Source organism: Delphinapterus leucas, chromosome 2 (assembly GCF_059928025.1).
Source record: "Delphinapterus leucas isolate spDelLeu-1000000601 "Yukka" chromosome 2, BTC_Dleu_Yukka2, whole genome shotgun sequence".
Lineage (NCBI taxonomy): Eukaryota > Metazoa > Chordata > Mammalia > Artiodactyla > Monodontidae > Delphinapterus > Delphinapterus leucas.
This window is the reverse complement of record NC_143130.1, coordinates 93,260,384-93,278,020: the sequence shown is the minus strand read 5'-3', so window position 1 is coordinate 93,278,020 and position 17,637 is coordinate 93,260,384. Positions and strand designations below refer to the sequence as shown.

General features: G+C 39.0%; 1 non-coding gene across 1 annotated transcript; it reads left to right on the top strand.

Annotated features, from left to right (window-relative positions):
• The first annotated feature begins 7,802 nt into the window (after nt 1-7,802).
• On the top strand, nt 7,803-7,908 carry LOC115803484 (U6 spliceosomal RNA). The gene has a single exon (XR_016392302.1). It is a non-coding gene; the product is annotated as a U6 spliceosomal RNA (small nuclear RNA).
• Nucleotides 7,909-17,637: the final 9,729 nt, after the last annotated feature.

The following is a 17,637-nucleotide window of genomic DNA, read 5'->3' as shown; positions in this document are numbered from 1 at the left end:
TGTTACGTGTTCTTCGGAATACTTGTCGTTTCATAGTCTTCGGCCATGTGTCCCTGGCTTGAGAAACTCAGTCATGAAAATAGAGATAAATGTGGGCCAGAAATGAGGGAGGACTACAGGGAATTTTTTCCCTTCTATCTCATGTATTTAAAATTTTGTGTCAATTTGATAAAGATACATTTGTTAGAAAAGTAGCTCCCAAACAGTGCAAAGTTTTAATTGCTGCAGATTTGTGCAAAACTAGAGAACTCGGTTTAACATTTATATTGTTAGAAGGAGAGGGGACAGAGAGTATTTCATGTCTGTGCCTACAATATATGTAATTACTTATTTTTAATAAGTAATTCAGAGCTGTCATTTTTTTTTCAGATGGGTTCTTTTTTTTTTACACCTTTATTAGAGTACAATTGCTTTACAATGATGTGTTAGTTTCTGCTTTATAACAAAGTGAATCAGTTATACATATACATATGTTCCCATATCTCTTCCCTCTTGCATCTCCCTCCCTCCCACTCTCCCTATCCCACCCCTCAAGGCGGTTACAAAGCACCAAGCTGATCTCCCTGTGCTATGCGTCTGCTTCCCACTAGCTATCTATTTTACGTTTGGTAGTGTATATATGTCCATGCCTCTCTCTCGCTTTGTCACAGCTTACCCTTCCCCCTCCCCATATCCTCAAGTCCGTTCTCTAGTAGGTCTGTGTCTTTATTCCTTTCTTACCCCTAGGTTATTCATGACATTTTTTTTCTTAAATTCCATATATATGTGTTAGCATACAGTATTTGTCTTTCTCTTTCTGACTTACTTCACTCTGTATGACAGACTCTAGGTCCATCCACCTCATTACAAATAGCTCAATTTCGTTTCTTTTAATGGCTGAGTAATATTCCATTGAATACATGTGCCACATCTTCTTTATCCATTCATCTGTTGATGGACACTTAGGTTGCTTCCATGTCCGGGCTATTGTAAATAGAGCTGCAATGAACATTTTGGTACATGACTCTTTTTGAATTATCGTTTTCTCAGGGTATATGCCCAGTAGTGGGATTGCTGGGTCATATGGTAGTTCTATTTGTAGTTTTTTAAGGAACCTCCATACTGTTCTCCATAGTGGCTGTATCAATTCACATTCCCACCAGCAGTGCAAGAGTGTTCCCTTTTCTCCACACCCTCTCCAGCATTTATTGTTTCTAGATTTTTTGATGATGGCCATTCTGAAAGGTGTGAGATGATATCTCATTGTAGTTTTGATTTGCATTTCTCTAATGATTAACGATGTTGAGCATTCTTTCATGTGTTTGTTGGCAGTCTGTATATCTTCTTTGGAGAAATGTCTATTTAGGTCTTCTGTCCATTTTTGGATTGGGTTGTTTGTTTTTTTCATATTGAGCTGCATGAGCTGCTTATAAATTTTGGAGATTAATCCTTTGTCAGTTGCTTCATTTGCAAATATTTTCTCCCATTCTGAGGGTTGTCTTTTGATCTTGTTTATGGTTTCCTTTGCTGTGCAAAAGCTTTGAAGTTTCATTGGGTCCCATTTGTTTTTTTTGTTTTTATTTCCATTTCTCTAGGGGGTGGGTCAAAAAGGATCTTGCTGTGATTTATGTCATAGAGTGCTCTGCCTATGTTTTCCTCTAAGAGTTTGATAGTTTCTGGCCTTACATTTAGGTCTTTAATCCATTTTGAGCTTATTTTTGTGTACGGTGTTAGGAAGTGATCTAATCTCATACTTTTACATGTACCTGTCCAGTTTTCCCAGCACCACTTATTGAACAGGCTGTCCTTTCTCCACCGTACATTCCTGCCTCCTTTATCAAAGATAAGGTGACCATATGTGCGTGGGTTTATCTCTGGGCTTTCTATCTTGTTCCATTGATCTATCTTTCTGTTTTTGTGCCAGTACCATACTGTCTTGATTACTGTAGCTTTGTAGTATAGTCTGAAGTCAGGGAGCCTGATTCCTCCAGCTCCGTTTTTCGTTCTCAAGATTGCTTTGGCTATTCGGGGTCTTTTGTGTTTCCATACAAATTGTGAAATTTTTTGTTCTAGTTCTGTGAAAAATGCCAGTGGTAGTTTGTTAGGGATTGCATTGAATCTGTAGATTGCTTTGGGTAGTAGAGTCATTTTCACAATGTTGATTCTTCCAATCCAAGAACATGGTATATCTCTCCATCTATTTGTATCATCTTTAATTTCTTTCATCAGTGTCTTATAATTTTCTGCATACAGGTCTTTTGTCTCCTTAGGTAGGTTTATTCCTAGATATTTTATTCTTTTTGCTGCAGTGATAAATGGGAGTGTTTTCTTGATTTCACTTTCAGATTTTTCATCATTAGTGTATAGGAATGCCAGAGATTTCTGTGCATTAATTTTGTATCCTGCTACTTTACCAAATTCATTGATTAGCTCTAGTAGTTTTCTGGTAGCATCTTTAGGATTCTCTATGTATAGTATCATGTCATCTGCAAACAGTGACAGCTTTATTTCTTCTTTTCTGATTTGAATTCCTTTTATTTCCTTTTCTTCTCTGATTGCTGTGGCTAAAACTTCCAAAACTATGTTGAATAAGAGCAGTGAGAGTGGGCAACCTTGTCTTGTTCCTGGTCTTAGTGGAAATGCTTTCAGTTTTTCACCATTGAGGACGATGTTGGCTGTGGGTTTGTCATATATGGCCTTTATTATGTTGAGGAAAGTTCCCTCTATGCCTACTTTCTGCAGAGTTTTTATCATAAATGGGTGTTGAATTTTGTCAAAAGCTTTCTCTGCATCTATTGAGATGATCATGTGGTTTTTCTCCTTCAATTTGTTAATATGGTGTATCACGTTGATTGATTTACGTATATTGAAGAATCCTTGCATTCCTGGAATAAACCCCACTTGATCATGGTGTATGATCCTTTTAATGTGCTGTTGGATTCTGTTTGCTAATATTTTGTGGAGGATTTTTGCATCTATGTTCGTCAGTGATATTGGCCTGTAGTTTTTTTACTTTGTGACATCCTTGGCTGGTTTTGGTATCAGGGTGATGGTGGCCTCGTAGAATGAGTTTGGGAGTGTTCCTCCCTCTGCTATATTTTGGAAGAGTTTGAGAAGGATAGGTGTTAGCTCTTCTCTAAACGTTTGATAGAATTCACCTGTGAAGCCATCTGGTCCTGGGCTTTTGTCTGTTGGAAGATTTTTAATCACAGTCTCAATTTCAGTGCTTGTGATTGGTCTGTTCATATTTTCTATTTCTTCCTGATTCAGTCTTGGCAGGTTGTGCATTTCTAAGAATTTGTCCATTTCTTCCAGGTTGTCCATTTTATTGGCATAGAGTTGCTTGTAGTAATCTCTCATGATCTTTTGTATTTTTTCAGTGTCAGTTGTTACTTCTCCTTTTTCATTTCTAATTCTATTAATTTGAGTCTTCTCCCTTTTTTTCTTGATGAGTCTGGCTAATGGTTTATCAATTTTGTTTATCTTCTCAAAGAACCATCTTTTAGTTTTGTTGATCTTTGCTATCGTTTCCTTCATTTCTTTTTCATTTATTTCTGATCTGATTTTTATGCTTTCCTTCCTTCTGCTGACTTTGGGGTTTTTTTTTTGTTCTTCTCTCTCTAATTGTGTTAGGTGCAAGGTTAGGTTTTTTATTCGAGATGTTTCCTGTTTCTTAAGGTAGGATGGTATTGCTATAAACTTCCCTCTTAGAACAGCTTTTGCTGCATGCCATAGGTTTTGGGTCATCGTGTCTCCATTGTCATTTGTTTTTAGGTATTTTTTATTTCCTCTTTGATTTCTTCAGTGATCACTTCGTTATTAAGTAGTGTATTGTTTAGCCTCCATGTGTTTGTATTTTTTACAGGCCTTTTCCTGTAATTGATATCTAGTCTCATAGCATTGTGGTTGGAAAAGATACTTGATACAATTTCAATTTTCTTAAATTTACCAAGGCTTGATTTGTGACCCAGGATATGATCTATCCTGGAGAATGTTCCATGAACACTTGAGAAAAAGTGTATTCTGTTGTTTTTGGATGGAATGTCCTATAAATATCAATTAAGTCCATCTTGTTTAATGTATCATTTAAAGCTTGTGTTTCCTGATTTATTTTCATTTTGGATGATCTGTCCATTGGTGAAAGTGGGGTGTTAAAGTCCCCTACTATGAATGTGTTACTGTCAATTTCCCCTTTTATGGCTTTTAGTATTTGCCCTATGTATTGAGGTGCTCCTATGTTGGGTGCATAAGTATTTACAATTGTTATATCTTCTTCTTGGATAGATCCCTTGATCATTATGTAGTGTCCTTCTTTGTCTCTTCTAATAGTCTTTATTTAAAAGTCTATTTGGGGGCTTCCCTGGTGGCACAGTGGTTGAGAGTCCGCCTGCTGATGCAGGGGACACGGGTTCGTGCCCCGGTCTGGGAGGATCCCACATGCTGCAGAGTGGCTGCGCCCATGAGCCATGGCCACTGAGGCTGCGTGTCCAGAGCCTGTTGCTCCGCAACGGGAGAGGCCACAACAGTGAGAGGCCTGCGTACCGCCAAAAAAAAAAAAAAGTCTATTTTGTCTGATATGAGAATTGCTACTCCAGCTTTTTTTTGGTTTCCATTTGCATGGAATATCTTTTTCCAACCCCTTACTTTCAGTCTGTATGTGTCTCTAGGTCTGAAGTGGGTCTCTTGTAGACAGCATATATATGGGTCTTGTTTTTGTATCCATTCAGCCAATCTTGTCTTTTGGTGGGAGCATTTAGTCCATTTACATTTAAGGTAATTATCAATATGTATGTTCCTATTCCCATTTTCTTAATTGTTTTGGGTTCGTTATTGTAGGTCTTTTCCTTCTCTTGTGTTTCTTGCCTAGAGAAGTTCCTTTAGCATTTGTTGTAAAGCTGGTTTGGTGGTGCTGAACTCTCTCAGCTTTTGCTTGTCTGTAAAGGTTTTAATTTCTCCATCAAATCTGAATGAGATCCTTGCTGGGTAGAGTAATCTTGGTTGCAGGTTTTTCTCCTTCATCACTTTAAATATATCCTGCCAGTCCCTTCTGGCTTGCAGAGTTTCTGCTGAAAGATCAGCTGTTAACCTTATGGGGATTCCCTTGTGTGTTATTTGTTGTTTTTCCCTTGCTGCTTTTAATATTTTTCCTTTGTATTTAATTTTTGACAGTTTGATTAATATGTGTCTTGGTGTATTTCTCCTTGGATTTATCGTGTATGGGACGATCTGTGCTTCCTGGACTTGATTAACTATTTCCTTTCCCATATTAGGGAAGTTTTCAACTATAATCTCTTCAAATATTTTCTCAGTCCCTTTCTTTTTCTCTTCTTCTTCTGGAACCCCTATAATTCGAATGTTGCTGTGTTTAATGTTGTCCCAGATGTCTCTGAGACTGTCCTCAGTTCTTTTCATTCTTTTTTCTTTATTCTGCTCTGCAGTAGTTATTTCCACTATTTTATCTTCCAGGTCATTTATCCATTCTTCTGCCTCAGTTATTCTGCTATTGATCCCATCTAGAGTATTTTTAATTTCATTTATTGTGTTGTTCATCGTTGCTTGTTTCATCTTTAGTTCTTCTAGGTCCTTGTTAAATGTTTCTTGCATTTTGTCTATTCTATTTCCAATATTTTGGATAATCTTTACTATCATTATTCTGAATTCTTTTTCAGGTAGACTGCCTATTTCCTCTTCATTTGTTAGGTCTGGTGGGTTTTTATCTTGCTCCTTCATCTGCTGTGTGTTTTTCTGTCTTCTCATTTTGCTTATCTTACTGTGTTTGGGGTCTCCTTTTTGCAGGCTGCAGGTTCGTAGTTCCCGTTGTTTTTGGTGTCTGTCCCCAGTGGCTAAAGTTGGTTCAGTACCACATTATATTTATCTATTCATCAGTTGATGGACGTGTATAGTTTTCATTTTGGGCTATTATGAATAATGCTTTTATGAACATTTACGTACAAGTTTTTTGTGAATGTATTTTTCATTGATCATGGATGTATATCTAGGAGTCGAATCACTGTATTATATGTTAGCTCCATGGTTAACATTCTGAGGAACTGGCAAACTGTTTTCCAAAGTGGCTGTACGAGTTTTACATTCCCACCAGCAATGTGTGAGGGTTCCAGTTTCTTCACATCCTCATCAACACTTGTAAGTCCATTGTTTTTGATCATATCCATCCTAGTGGGTGTGACATGGTGTCTCACTGTGGTTTTAATTTGCATTGCCCCAGTGACTAATGACGTTGATCGTCTTTACATGTGCGTATTGGCCATTTGTACGTCATCTTTGGGTCACCTCAGTCTTAGGACATATAAAAATTAAAATACCTTTATTTAGAGCGGAACTGATGCCTGTTTATAGGAACCAACAGCATTCTTTCAAGTGAGGCCAAATTAATAGTTGTTTAAAAATGCAAAGGGGAAATACTTCTTTAAATATATAGCATAGGACTCTGGGGTTAAAAACACACTTTTATCTTTAAAAAGTTACAAAAATTAACCTCAAAGCTAAGTGATTTCTCTTAAGGAAAGCTAAGGAAATTTCTCTTTTAGAGCAGAAAAATAAACAGTAACTACTGCTCACATCAAGAATTAAACAATGGGCTTGTAAGAGACATTACCACCAATATTCCTATTTTTGGAGGAGCCTCTGAGACTTGCTTAGGACTTAGTAGATAATGTAACAAATCTGCTGTTTCGAAAAAGATAAAGTTATCATTTTAATATTAATGAACCCACAGAGAAAAACTCAGTTCACATGAAAAATAAAGTATAAGTGGAGGGGGGCTATCATACAGCCCTGCCCCTGACAGTGCTCAATTAATATTTGTTGACTGAATTAATTTGAAAATAACTTCCACTCTACTTAATAATAGCTACTATTTACTGAGTGCTTAAATGTGCCAGATTAAGAGCTTCATGTATGTTATCTTATTCACTCATCTATGAGGAAGTATTCTTTTTTTTTTAAATAAGGACAAATTTTATTTATTCATTTATTTTTAAATTTTATTGATTGATTGATTTTTGGCTGCGTTGGGTCTTCGCTGCTGTGCGCAGGCTTCCTCTAGTTGCAGCGAGGAGGGCTACACTTCATTGCGGTGCGCGGGCTTCTTATTGCTGTGGTTTCTCTTGTTGCGGAGCACGGGCTGTAGGCGCACGGGCTTCAGTAGTTGCAGCACGTGGGCTCGGTAGTTGTGGCTCATGGGCTGTAGAGCGCAAGTTCAGTATTTGTGGCGCACGGGCTTAGTTGCTCCGGGCATGTGGGATCTTCCCAGACCAGGGATGTGTCCCCTGCATTGGCAGGCAGATTCTTAACCACTGCGCCACCAGGGAAGTCCTGAGGAGGTATTCTTAAAATAATCTCAAATCTCATGTAGATGAAGAAATTAAGCCTTAGGGAGGTTAAATAAATTGCCCAACGTCAAACAGCTGCCAAGTGACTGACAGAGGCAAATTCAAACACAGGCACAGACTTCAAAGCCTGTGCTCTTACCTCTCATACCTCTTGATTTTCTCCAGATTCTCAGGGAAATACGAATTGCAACACAAGGTATATGTGTAATCCAACTACTTTCAATATCAGATACTCTCCTGTAAGCTTCATGTTGTGTCACATGCTTCCATTTATCCTTCAGGATATCTGAGTGTTTCTTCTGGGAGTTATTTATCAGATAACTGCCCTTCTTAGGATAACACTGTACCTATAAAGATTGCGTGGTAGAGTCTTTGACAAATTGAACTTCTACAGGTCAGCTATAGCTGAATGCCAAAGACAGGGAAAGACCAGAACATAGTATGAGCACTCCAATGCTCATATATACTAAAATTGGAACAATTTTAGCTCATGTATACTAAAATTGGAACAATACAGAGATTAGCATGGCCCCTGCACAAGGATGACATGCAAATTCATGAAGCGTTCCATATTTTTATGTAAAAGAATGAAATTAGAACATTCTCTAACACCATACACAAAAATAAACTCAAAATGGATTAAAGACCTAAATGTTAAGACCGGATACTATAAAACTCTTAGGGGAAAACATAGGCAGAACACTCTCTGACATAAATCGCAGCAAGATCTTTTCTGATCCACCTCCTAGAGTAATGAAAATAAAAACAAGGATAAACAAATGGGACCTAATGAAACTTAAAAGCTTTGCACAGCAAAGGAAAGCATAAAGTATGGGCACTCTAAACAAGCACAGGAATGGCTTAAGTGTTTTACTGAGAACTCTACAGAGGCAAGAGAAGGTATTTTAGCGTAGGTGTAGCTGTTGCCCCTGCACTTCAGTCAAAGAGGGGAGAACATCAGGAAGGGGATGGATGCTCCACAAGGGTCTATCCTATGGGGATGGTTCTGGAAATAGACTACATATTCATCCCCACTTGAGTCCACCCTTAAGACTTTTCACAGGGGCTAAAATAGCTCCACTCACCCTGCTGAAAAAGGTGCCTCACATTTCCCTCTGAGTTGGCACTTCCCTTTCCTAAGCCAACAGCCGCTAGCACCGGTGGTGCTGGCCAGGGGTGGGCCACATCTAGTCAGCACCCAAGAGTGAGGAAGGCATTTGGCCAATTCCAGAAATGGTGGAGAAGTTACTGAATCGCCATCATTAAGTTATATAATGTCAGTGCCACAAAGATTTCTTTGCCCATGAACAATTCCTGATTTTGCAGGAAATATCCTTGGATGCCTTAGTGCTGGAAGAGCAGCTTTCACTGGACCCTCTCCCTCATCTCATTCATTCAGCCTAAATTCCTCTCCCATTATTTTTTCAACCTTCTTCTTAACTCTGACTCCCTATTTTCACGTCTGGCCTAGATCCTCAAAAAAAAAAAAAAAAAAAAGCTATGAAATAAGAAAGGGATTGAGTGGCCAACAACTAGCGGATGGGTTAGGAAATTAAAACACATTCAGCATTGGGCTCTTAAGTGAAAAAATAAAAAAATTTAATGAATACTTCTTAAATGAATGAATAAATTTAGGATTTAGAGTAAATAGATTTCATCATAGGATAAAACATGCAGCCACTAAGAAGAATGTTTACAGAGAATTTTAATAACGTAGGGCAATTCCTATGTCGTGATATTAAGAGGAAAAGAACAGAATATGAAATTATACATATAGTATGCTCTCAACCGTGATGAATACCTATGCATGTAAAATCCTGGAAAGAAATTCACTAAAATTTTAATAGTTACTATCCTTGGATAGAGGTATAATGGGTGTTCTTTATAATCTTCTTTCTGCTTTTAGCAACTTGTGCAGTTTTCTCTATGAGCCATTCTTACATTTATAATCAGGAAAAAAACCCATAAATGTCAATTTTTTCTTTAGAAGAAAAGGATTCTGTGTATACTGCAAAGAACTCTCTTACTGTCCCAGATGTTTTCCCTCACAGCCCCAGGAAAACTGTAAACCCTGCTCTGGGAGAACACTTCCCATGGCCACCTGGCTCCTCTGTGTCCACACATGTGATGATCTGGCAGGACGCGGGGATTAGCATGGGAAGGCACGTCTGTCTGTTGTGCACTTTGCCCAGCTCTCTCAGATCTGTGCTTGCTGTTTCACTCCCATCTGTCTCACTTGTTGCTGGTGAGGAATTTCCCCAAATTATCACTCCCAGCAGAAGGCATTTCTCTAACTAGGCCCTGGGAAATGGAGACGTAACATTTGCCAGTTTTCTGTACTCCTCTCTCGGATTGGCTTGGGCAACATCCCAGGAGAAAGCACTTATCCCCACCCCCATCAAGATCATTTAAGTGGCAAAGCTGCCCCCACAGTCATGTCATGTTCTCACTAAAGAAAGCCCTGCCTAAATAGAATTATTCAGAATTTGCAAGCTTAGGGTCCAGGTAAGAGCCAATTTTGAATTTTTGCTTAGGAATCCTAAATTTCCATTTCTGCCAGGCTGTTCAGAATTTAAAAGCAAAGCTATATACTAAGACTGAGGATTGTAAGGCCTGAGCCACAGATGTTCAGCCGTAAGATGGAAATGAAATGATCTGAGAGGCATGAATGTTTAATGAGGCCTGATTTAGAAATGACAGGATATGTAGCCCACACATGGCCTTTTCTAGAAAGTTATCTTGTTCATGTGAACGTTGACGCGTATCAACACTCCTCAGAGAGCGCATCTGCCACCTGAGACAGTGTACTTCTCTGGCCCAGCTCTGTAGCAGCCGAATTACTGAGTCAACAACCAATGTATGGCTGGGAAAATCCAGTAATCCCAAATTCTCATACACAGCCAATGAAAATAAATGTTTACTACCATAGGACAGATTCCTCACTGACTCTGGTTAGATCAACTTGTAATGTTTCATTGTTGTCCTTGTTTCTCAGGTCCAAAGCCATCTCTAGCCTCCACAGGCAGAGCGAAGCAATTCCTCCCTGAGTACCAGTGCACCTTGTTAATACCTCTTTTATAGCACTTGTTACATGCCTGTAACAGTTTGTTTCCAGATCTGTCTCTATCACCAGACTGAGACCTCTGGAGAGCAAGGGCTATAGGTTCTGTACCAGAGCACAGTGATTGCCGCTTAATAAATGTCTGTGGAATTAATTGCCTAATCAAAATGTTCATTTTTTTCCCCTCTCAGAATCGATACAGCACTTTAAACAATGTTTAACATATTTGAGAGAGGCATATTTATAGAATTTTAGAACCGAGAGGGACCTCACTTTGTCAATGGGATAACCACAGCTCAGAAAAGTCCAATGACCCATACGAATCCATCAAATGTTGCTGAGATCAGTGCAATTTTCTTTGCGAGAGTTAAGTGAGCTTTAGGAAAATGGACTTTTATTTTACATTCTGGGAATTCAAATGTGTAAAACTTTAACTTCCAGGTTTAGCAAAATGGTGCTAACAGGCCTCAAGAAATATTTTAAAGGTGGATAGTATAGGTTGGTGTTTGGCCCAAGTCTGCCCTCTAAACTTGCAGAAGATACTATCAAGAGAAATCTTACTTTAATGTGTTAAAACTATTCTCATGAGTTTGTGGGACATTTTATTTTTATTTTCCATTACAGGTTTTAGATTTATAGAAAAGTTACAAAGGTAGTACACAGTTCCTGTATACCTGTCACCCAGTGTCAGTTCTCCCTAATGCTGTCATCTTACATTACCACGGTACATTTGTCAAAACTAAGGAACTGGGCTTCCGTGGTGGCGCAGTGGTTGAGAGTCCGCCTGCCGACGCAGGGGACACGGGTTCGTGCCCCGGTCCGGGAAGATCCCACATGCCGCGGAGCGGCTGGGCCCGTGAGCCATGGCCGCTGAGCCTGCGCGTCCGGAGCCTGTGCTCCACAACAGGAGAGGCCACAACAGTGAGAGGCCCACGTACCGCAAAAAAACACAAAATAACTAAGGAACTAACACTGTGTATTCCTATTAATGAAACTCCAGACTTTATTCAGATTTCACCAGTTTTCCCACCAATGTCCTTTTTCCATTCCAGGATTCCATCCAGGATACCACATTATGTTTAGTTGTTGTGTCTTCTCTGGTCTGTGACAGTTTCTTAGTCTTTGCTCTATGACAGTTTGTTTGTTTTTAGTTTTTATTGGAGTATAGTTGATTTACAATGCTTTGTTCATTTCAGGTCTACAGCAAAGTGAATCAGTTATACATATACATATATCCTTTCTTTTTTAGATTCTTTTCCCATATAGGCCATTACAGTGTACTGAGCAGAGTTCCCTATGCTATATAATAGGTCCTTATTAGTTATCTATTTTATATATAGTAGTGTGTATATGTCAATCCCAATCTCCCAATTTATCCCTCCCCCGCTTACCCCCTGGTAAGTATAAGTTTATTTTCTACATCTGTGACTCCAGTTCTGTTTTGTAAATAAGTTCATTTGTAGCCTATTTTTAGATTCCATATATAAGCAATATCATATATTTGTCTTTCCCTGACTTACTTCACTCAGTTTCTAGGTCCATCCTTGTTGCTGCAAATGACATTATTCTGTTCTTTTTTATGGCTACCATGATAGTTTTGAAGAGTACTGGTTGGGTATTTTGTAGATTGTCCCTCAAATTGGTTTGGTCTTATGTTTTCCTTGTGATTAGACTGGGGTTGTGTATGTGTTTTTGGAAAGCATACCACAAATGCCAAGTGCCCTTCTCATCACATTACATCAGGAGGTAAATGATATCCCCATGCTATCACTGGTGAGGTTAACCTTGATCACTTGGTGAAGGTGGTATGTGCCAGGTTTCTCCACTATAAAGTTAGTGTTTTTCCTTTCCATTCTCTATTCTTTAGAAGTGAGTCACTAGGGCCGGCCTGGAAGGGAAGAGAGGTTTATCTTCATATAGTATTTGGAATTCTTTCATTAGGGAGATTTATCCTCCCTTTATTTATGGAGATTTTAGTTTAGTAGATAATAGCAATTCCTTGAATTTGTGGGAAGTTAAACTAAAATTATAACTGTATAAGACAGTAAGTTTGGGCCAATATAAAGTAAGCATATGGTGTTAGAATATGAATTTAAGAGATAAACACCTCTTTTGGGGACACCACCATGGCTGAGAGAGTTCACATCAATAAACTTTCCAGATTACTGAAATGTATTCCTTCAATCACCAAGAGCTTCTTTTTTTTTAAATATATAAATTTCTCCCATTCTTCTGGCTGCCTTTCTACGGTATATCATATGCTTTTATCTTCTTGAACAGAATATCCTGAACAAAAATTTAGCCTTTTTACAAACATTGATCATGATACTGCAATTCACAGCAATGATGATGGTTAAACTTGATGACCTCTAAAGTTTTTTCCAATCTAAGTTTAACAACTGTCAGACAGGATTAATGAAGTTACGTCCCCAAATAACCGAAAACTTCTTGTTTTAAACCTAAGGTTTTTACTTTGGACTGGGGTACAGTGGTCTCAGCCTTACGTCTAGATCAGAGAGAAGCAACAGGTGTTCACACAAGAGCAGGCAGGACAGCTCATACAAATCACGCAGGGAGGTTGTTAAAAGCCAGGTTCTGATTCAGGCCTGACCTGAGATTCTGCATTTCTAACAACCTCCCAGGTGATGCCAGTGTTGCTGGTCCATAGATCATTCTTTGAGTGACAAGGACCCAGGGAACCCTACATACCCAACTCTGTAGTCTGGCTGTTGGCAAGGCTTTAGGAGGCCAGGAAGTTCCTGGGACGGGGCAGAACTTTTCTCTCATGCTGCAAAGAGCTTTGAATAGACATGGATCATTCACAAAGTACAGTCAGAGCTTAGAAAAAGAAGGAGCTAGGTGACAAAAATAAATAACTCATTCTTCTAAAATAAGCCAAAGGAAGGAAAGAGAATTCTCTTCCTTAAGAGAACTACTTTAGAGGCAAACAGTTCTTGGACTTTCTGGTTCCTTTGATGTTGAAAAGAAGCACCCAGACTACATCAAAAGGGCAATAAGCTAGTTTTATATAAAGATAAGTTTTGTGGAGAGAGGTCCACTTCTAGAACTTGAGGCTTCTTATCCTAAAATTACACTTGAGGATTTTAGGATGACACTAATGTACATTTTATATGATTGCTTCTGTTTTCTTACAAACACAAGGTGGGTTTGTCTGTCCTTCAAGATCTAAGCCACAGCAGCCAAACCCTTAGTTGCTTTCAAATTAAGCTAATATGACGTATGGAATCTACTTATTTAAATCTAAAGTCATTCCTCACTATCCAAGGGGGATTGGCTTCAGGACCCCTGTGGATTCCAAAATCCATGGATGCTCAAGTCAGGGTTTCTTTCAAGCCCTAGTCTTTCACCACTCCATTTCCATAGCTCAGAAAGATATTTTGCATACATTTCAAAATGCTTATCCCTGTTTACAATGTCATTAATAAAGATGATTCTGCCAACTTGTGCCTAACCCTTGAGCAAGTTGCAGCTTTAATGTCATATCAAGTAATCATCAGAGGAAAAATAGCTGAGATTTGACCTCATTTCTTGAATAGATATGTTTGTGGTTGTCAGCTAGCTAAGCTAGTGGTTTAGTTAATATTATACAGAGTTATTGCTAAACTCTTTTTTTTCCCCAGATAATGAGGAAAAATCAAAGTTTATAGCATGAATTATTACCAGTTGATAAGATTCTGAATTTATCATACTGGGTAACAAATATTATATGAGTTGATTTAATTAATTAATATATTTAAAATTTTTTGGCCACACTGCGAGGCATGTGGGATCTTACTTCCCCGAACAGGGCTCCAACCCGCACCCACTGCAGTGGAAGCACGGAGTCTTAACCACTGGACTACCAGGGAAGTCCCCAGAGTTGATTTTAGTTGAAAAAATGACTCTGGTATCATTGACTGAATTATAAAAGGTAAAGAAGAAAAATGTTGACTGCTGCCTGAAAAAATTTAGCTTGGTAAATATATATCTAAGACAGCGGCAGGCACTATGGCAGGATGAGGTGCAGTCAGCCTAGTAGTGGGAACATGGGCTCTAGAGCTGTACTTCCAGGTTTGAATTCTGACTCTACCATTTGTTGGCTGTATGACCTTGTGAAGTTGTTTAAACCCTCTGGATCTCAGCTTTCTTGAATGTAACAGGAATAATACTAGTACATAACTCACAGAGTTGTTATTATGATTAAATAATATACGTAAAGCACCACTCACTACACGTTCGCTATTGTTATTCTTATTCATAGGAACTGGGGGACTTCCCTGGTGGTGCAGTTGTTAAGAATCCACCTGCCAATGCAAGGCACACAGGTTTGATCCCTGGTCTGGGAAAATCCCACATGCTGTGGAGCAACAAAGACCATGCGCCACAACTACTGAAGCCCGCACGCCTAGAGTCCGCACTCGGCAACAAGAAAAGCCACCACAATGAGAAGCACGTGCACCTCAACGAAGAGTAGCCCCCTCTCGCCACAACTAGAGAAAGCCTGCGAGCAGCAACGAAGACACAGCGCAGCCAAAAATAAATAAATAAAATAAATTTATTTTAAAAAAATAGGAACTGAAATGGGGAGAAGGGGAACTAGTCAAGACAGGAAGGCAAGTGTGGCCACATTAAGAAAAAGATGCTGAGAGCAAGTTCAGAAATGGGGAAGATAATACTTTCCACGTCTGCTTCCTACATCAGGTATTCTCTGGACGTGACTACAACACTCTTGTATATAACTCTTCACTATTTGCATGTGTGTTTGTGTAATATTTCAAAGTGATTTCCTATATATCATTTCATTTGATTATCAGCCATCTAGGGAGGTAAAATCTCGTATGCAATCTAGCAAATACTGCTGACTCTCACAGTATGTGGGTAAGGCAAGCACAGGATGGACCCTCAGGGCACCAAAGTACAGTGCAGGAGAGCACAGTAGAGCATAGCAGGCCATCCCTTCCCATCTGGATTACCAGAGGTGTTGCTGGGCTCTTTATATGTCACTGGAGATGTAATGTGGGGTTATTTTCTTTCCCAAGATGACCTTATTGTACATTTCCTGAAAGCATTATATTTGGTGATCCTCACAGCTTCACATTCATCAAATATATTGGGTTGGCCAAAAAGTTTGTGCGAGTTCTTCTGTAAGATGTTACAGAACGAACTTTTTGGCCACCCCAATACTTCATGTTCCTTGGTAGTAAGCATATTGTGCGTGCCTCACCCAGCCTTAGCTATGTATCAGAAAGTAGCCGTTTAAAGCACTTTCTCTGTTTAGCCCTGAGAGATACTTGAATTGCTGTTTTGTTTTGTTTGTTTTTGCTATGATAACAAGGCAATATCCTACAGAACAGTGCCACAAAAATATTTCAAATAGAATTAAGGGAACAGTAGAAATGACAATATGGTGATGATCAGAACATAATCTCTAGCTGAGTAATAGGAAACATGTGTCAGAGAAGTTATTGGCTTATTGTTATTAATTAAAACAATAATTAACATTGGCCACTTACCATGTGCCTGGCAGTATGCCAAGTGTTTTATGTGAATATAATCAACGTGATATTGCAATATGCCCAGCATATAGCAAACAGGAGGAGTTTAATAGATATTTGTTGAGTAAATCTGTGAGATAGGAATTACTTTTATCAATTTTACAAATGATTAAAATTAGGTTTAGAATTTTAAGCTTTGCCTAAGGTCACATAACTAATAAGTAACAAGTGAACCTAGCTGGTAAACTGAAATTTGATTGTAGCATAACATAGTGTAGTGGTTCAGAGTGGGAACCACAGAGCTAGTTTTGAATCCTACCTCTGCCACTTACTAACTGTGTGACTTTGGGGAAGTTACTTAGCCTTTCTGTGCCTCAGTTCCTTCATCTGTAAATTAGAAGTAATAATCCCAATCTCCCAAGGTTATTGGGAGGATTAAATGAGATCACACATGTAAAGCACTTAGAACTGTGGCTGGCACCCTCTAAATATAGCTATTACTGTTTAGTAGAGCCTTATATTACATACCAATAGAGTTTTCTACTTTTCAAAAGAAATTTGTATACATTATCTCATAATGTCCTTATAAGGTGGACAATAATCATTACAATTAAGATAATAGAATCTCATGCAGTATAATCAATAAAAATATTGAATCACTATGTTGTACACCTGAAACTAATATTCTAAATCAACTATACTTCAATTTAAAAAATAATATTATCTCACTTAATCCTCATAATAATCCATTTTGTAGATTACAAGAATCAGGCTCAGAAAGGTTAAATGGATTGCTAAAGATCATACAGCAAGTAGTTAGGCCCTGTTGAGAAAAGGTAGAATGAAAGATTAAAGATAACACAGTGTCAACTCTTAAAATAAGAAGGGAGTAGAGGGAAGACAGGGAGGAAAACAACTAGCTCATTCAAGGCATAATGAAGCCATGTACTAAAAGGGGTGCAGGGCTTCCCTGGTGGCGCAGTGGTTGAGAGTCCGCCTGCCGATGCAGGGGACACGGGTTCGTGCCCCGGTTCGGGAGGATCCCACATGCCGCGGAGCGGCTGGGCCCGTGAGCCATGGTCGCTGAGCCTGCGCGTCTGGAGCCTGTGCTGCGCAACGGGAGAGGCCACAACAGTGAGAGGCCCGCGTACTGCAAAAAAATAAATTAATAATAAAAATAAAAATGAAAGGGGTGCAGGTTACGTGCTGAGGAAAGCCAAAGGAAGAATTGATTAATTCTGTCTGGAGGTGGTATGTTTGCCTAGAATCCATCCGAGTGGCACCAAAGCAGGTCAGACACTGTTTCATGGCAATGAAACATATTGAGTCTGCTTGAAGTCAGAAAAGTTTGAGGGTCTGGGAGTAGCAGAGAAACATGGAAAGAAGTTTCCCAAAGAAAACTTTGAAAAATGCCTAAGCATTCATGACCACTCCCACACATCTTTTGGACGTGGGAGGGAAACAGTGACCTTCATTTCAAAGGACAAATGAAGTATTCAGTACCGAGGATAATGTGAACAATATGAGAAGTGAGTTATACATGGCCCGAGGCATGTAGAAATTATGTGAAAATAAGTAACTATATAGTCAACAGATTGTTTCATACACCTGGGTGTGAATCTTGGGAAAACCTAGAACCACAGTTGAGAACACTTCAAACTCAAATTTTACAGCCTTAGGGCTTATCTGGTTCTGGACTCCCTCTAGTGGTTCAACCTTGGGTGCTTTAATTGGTACTCTTCAGTTCGTA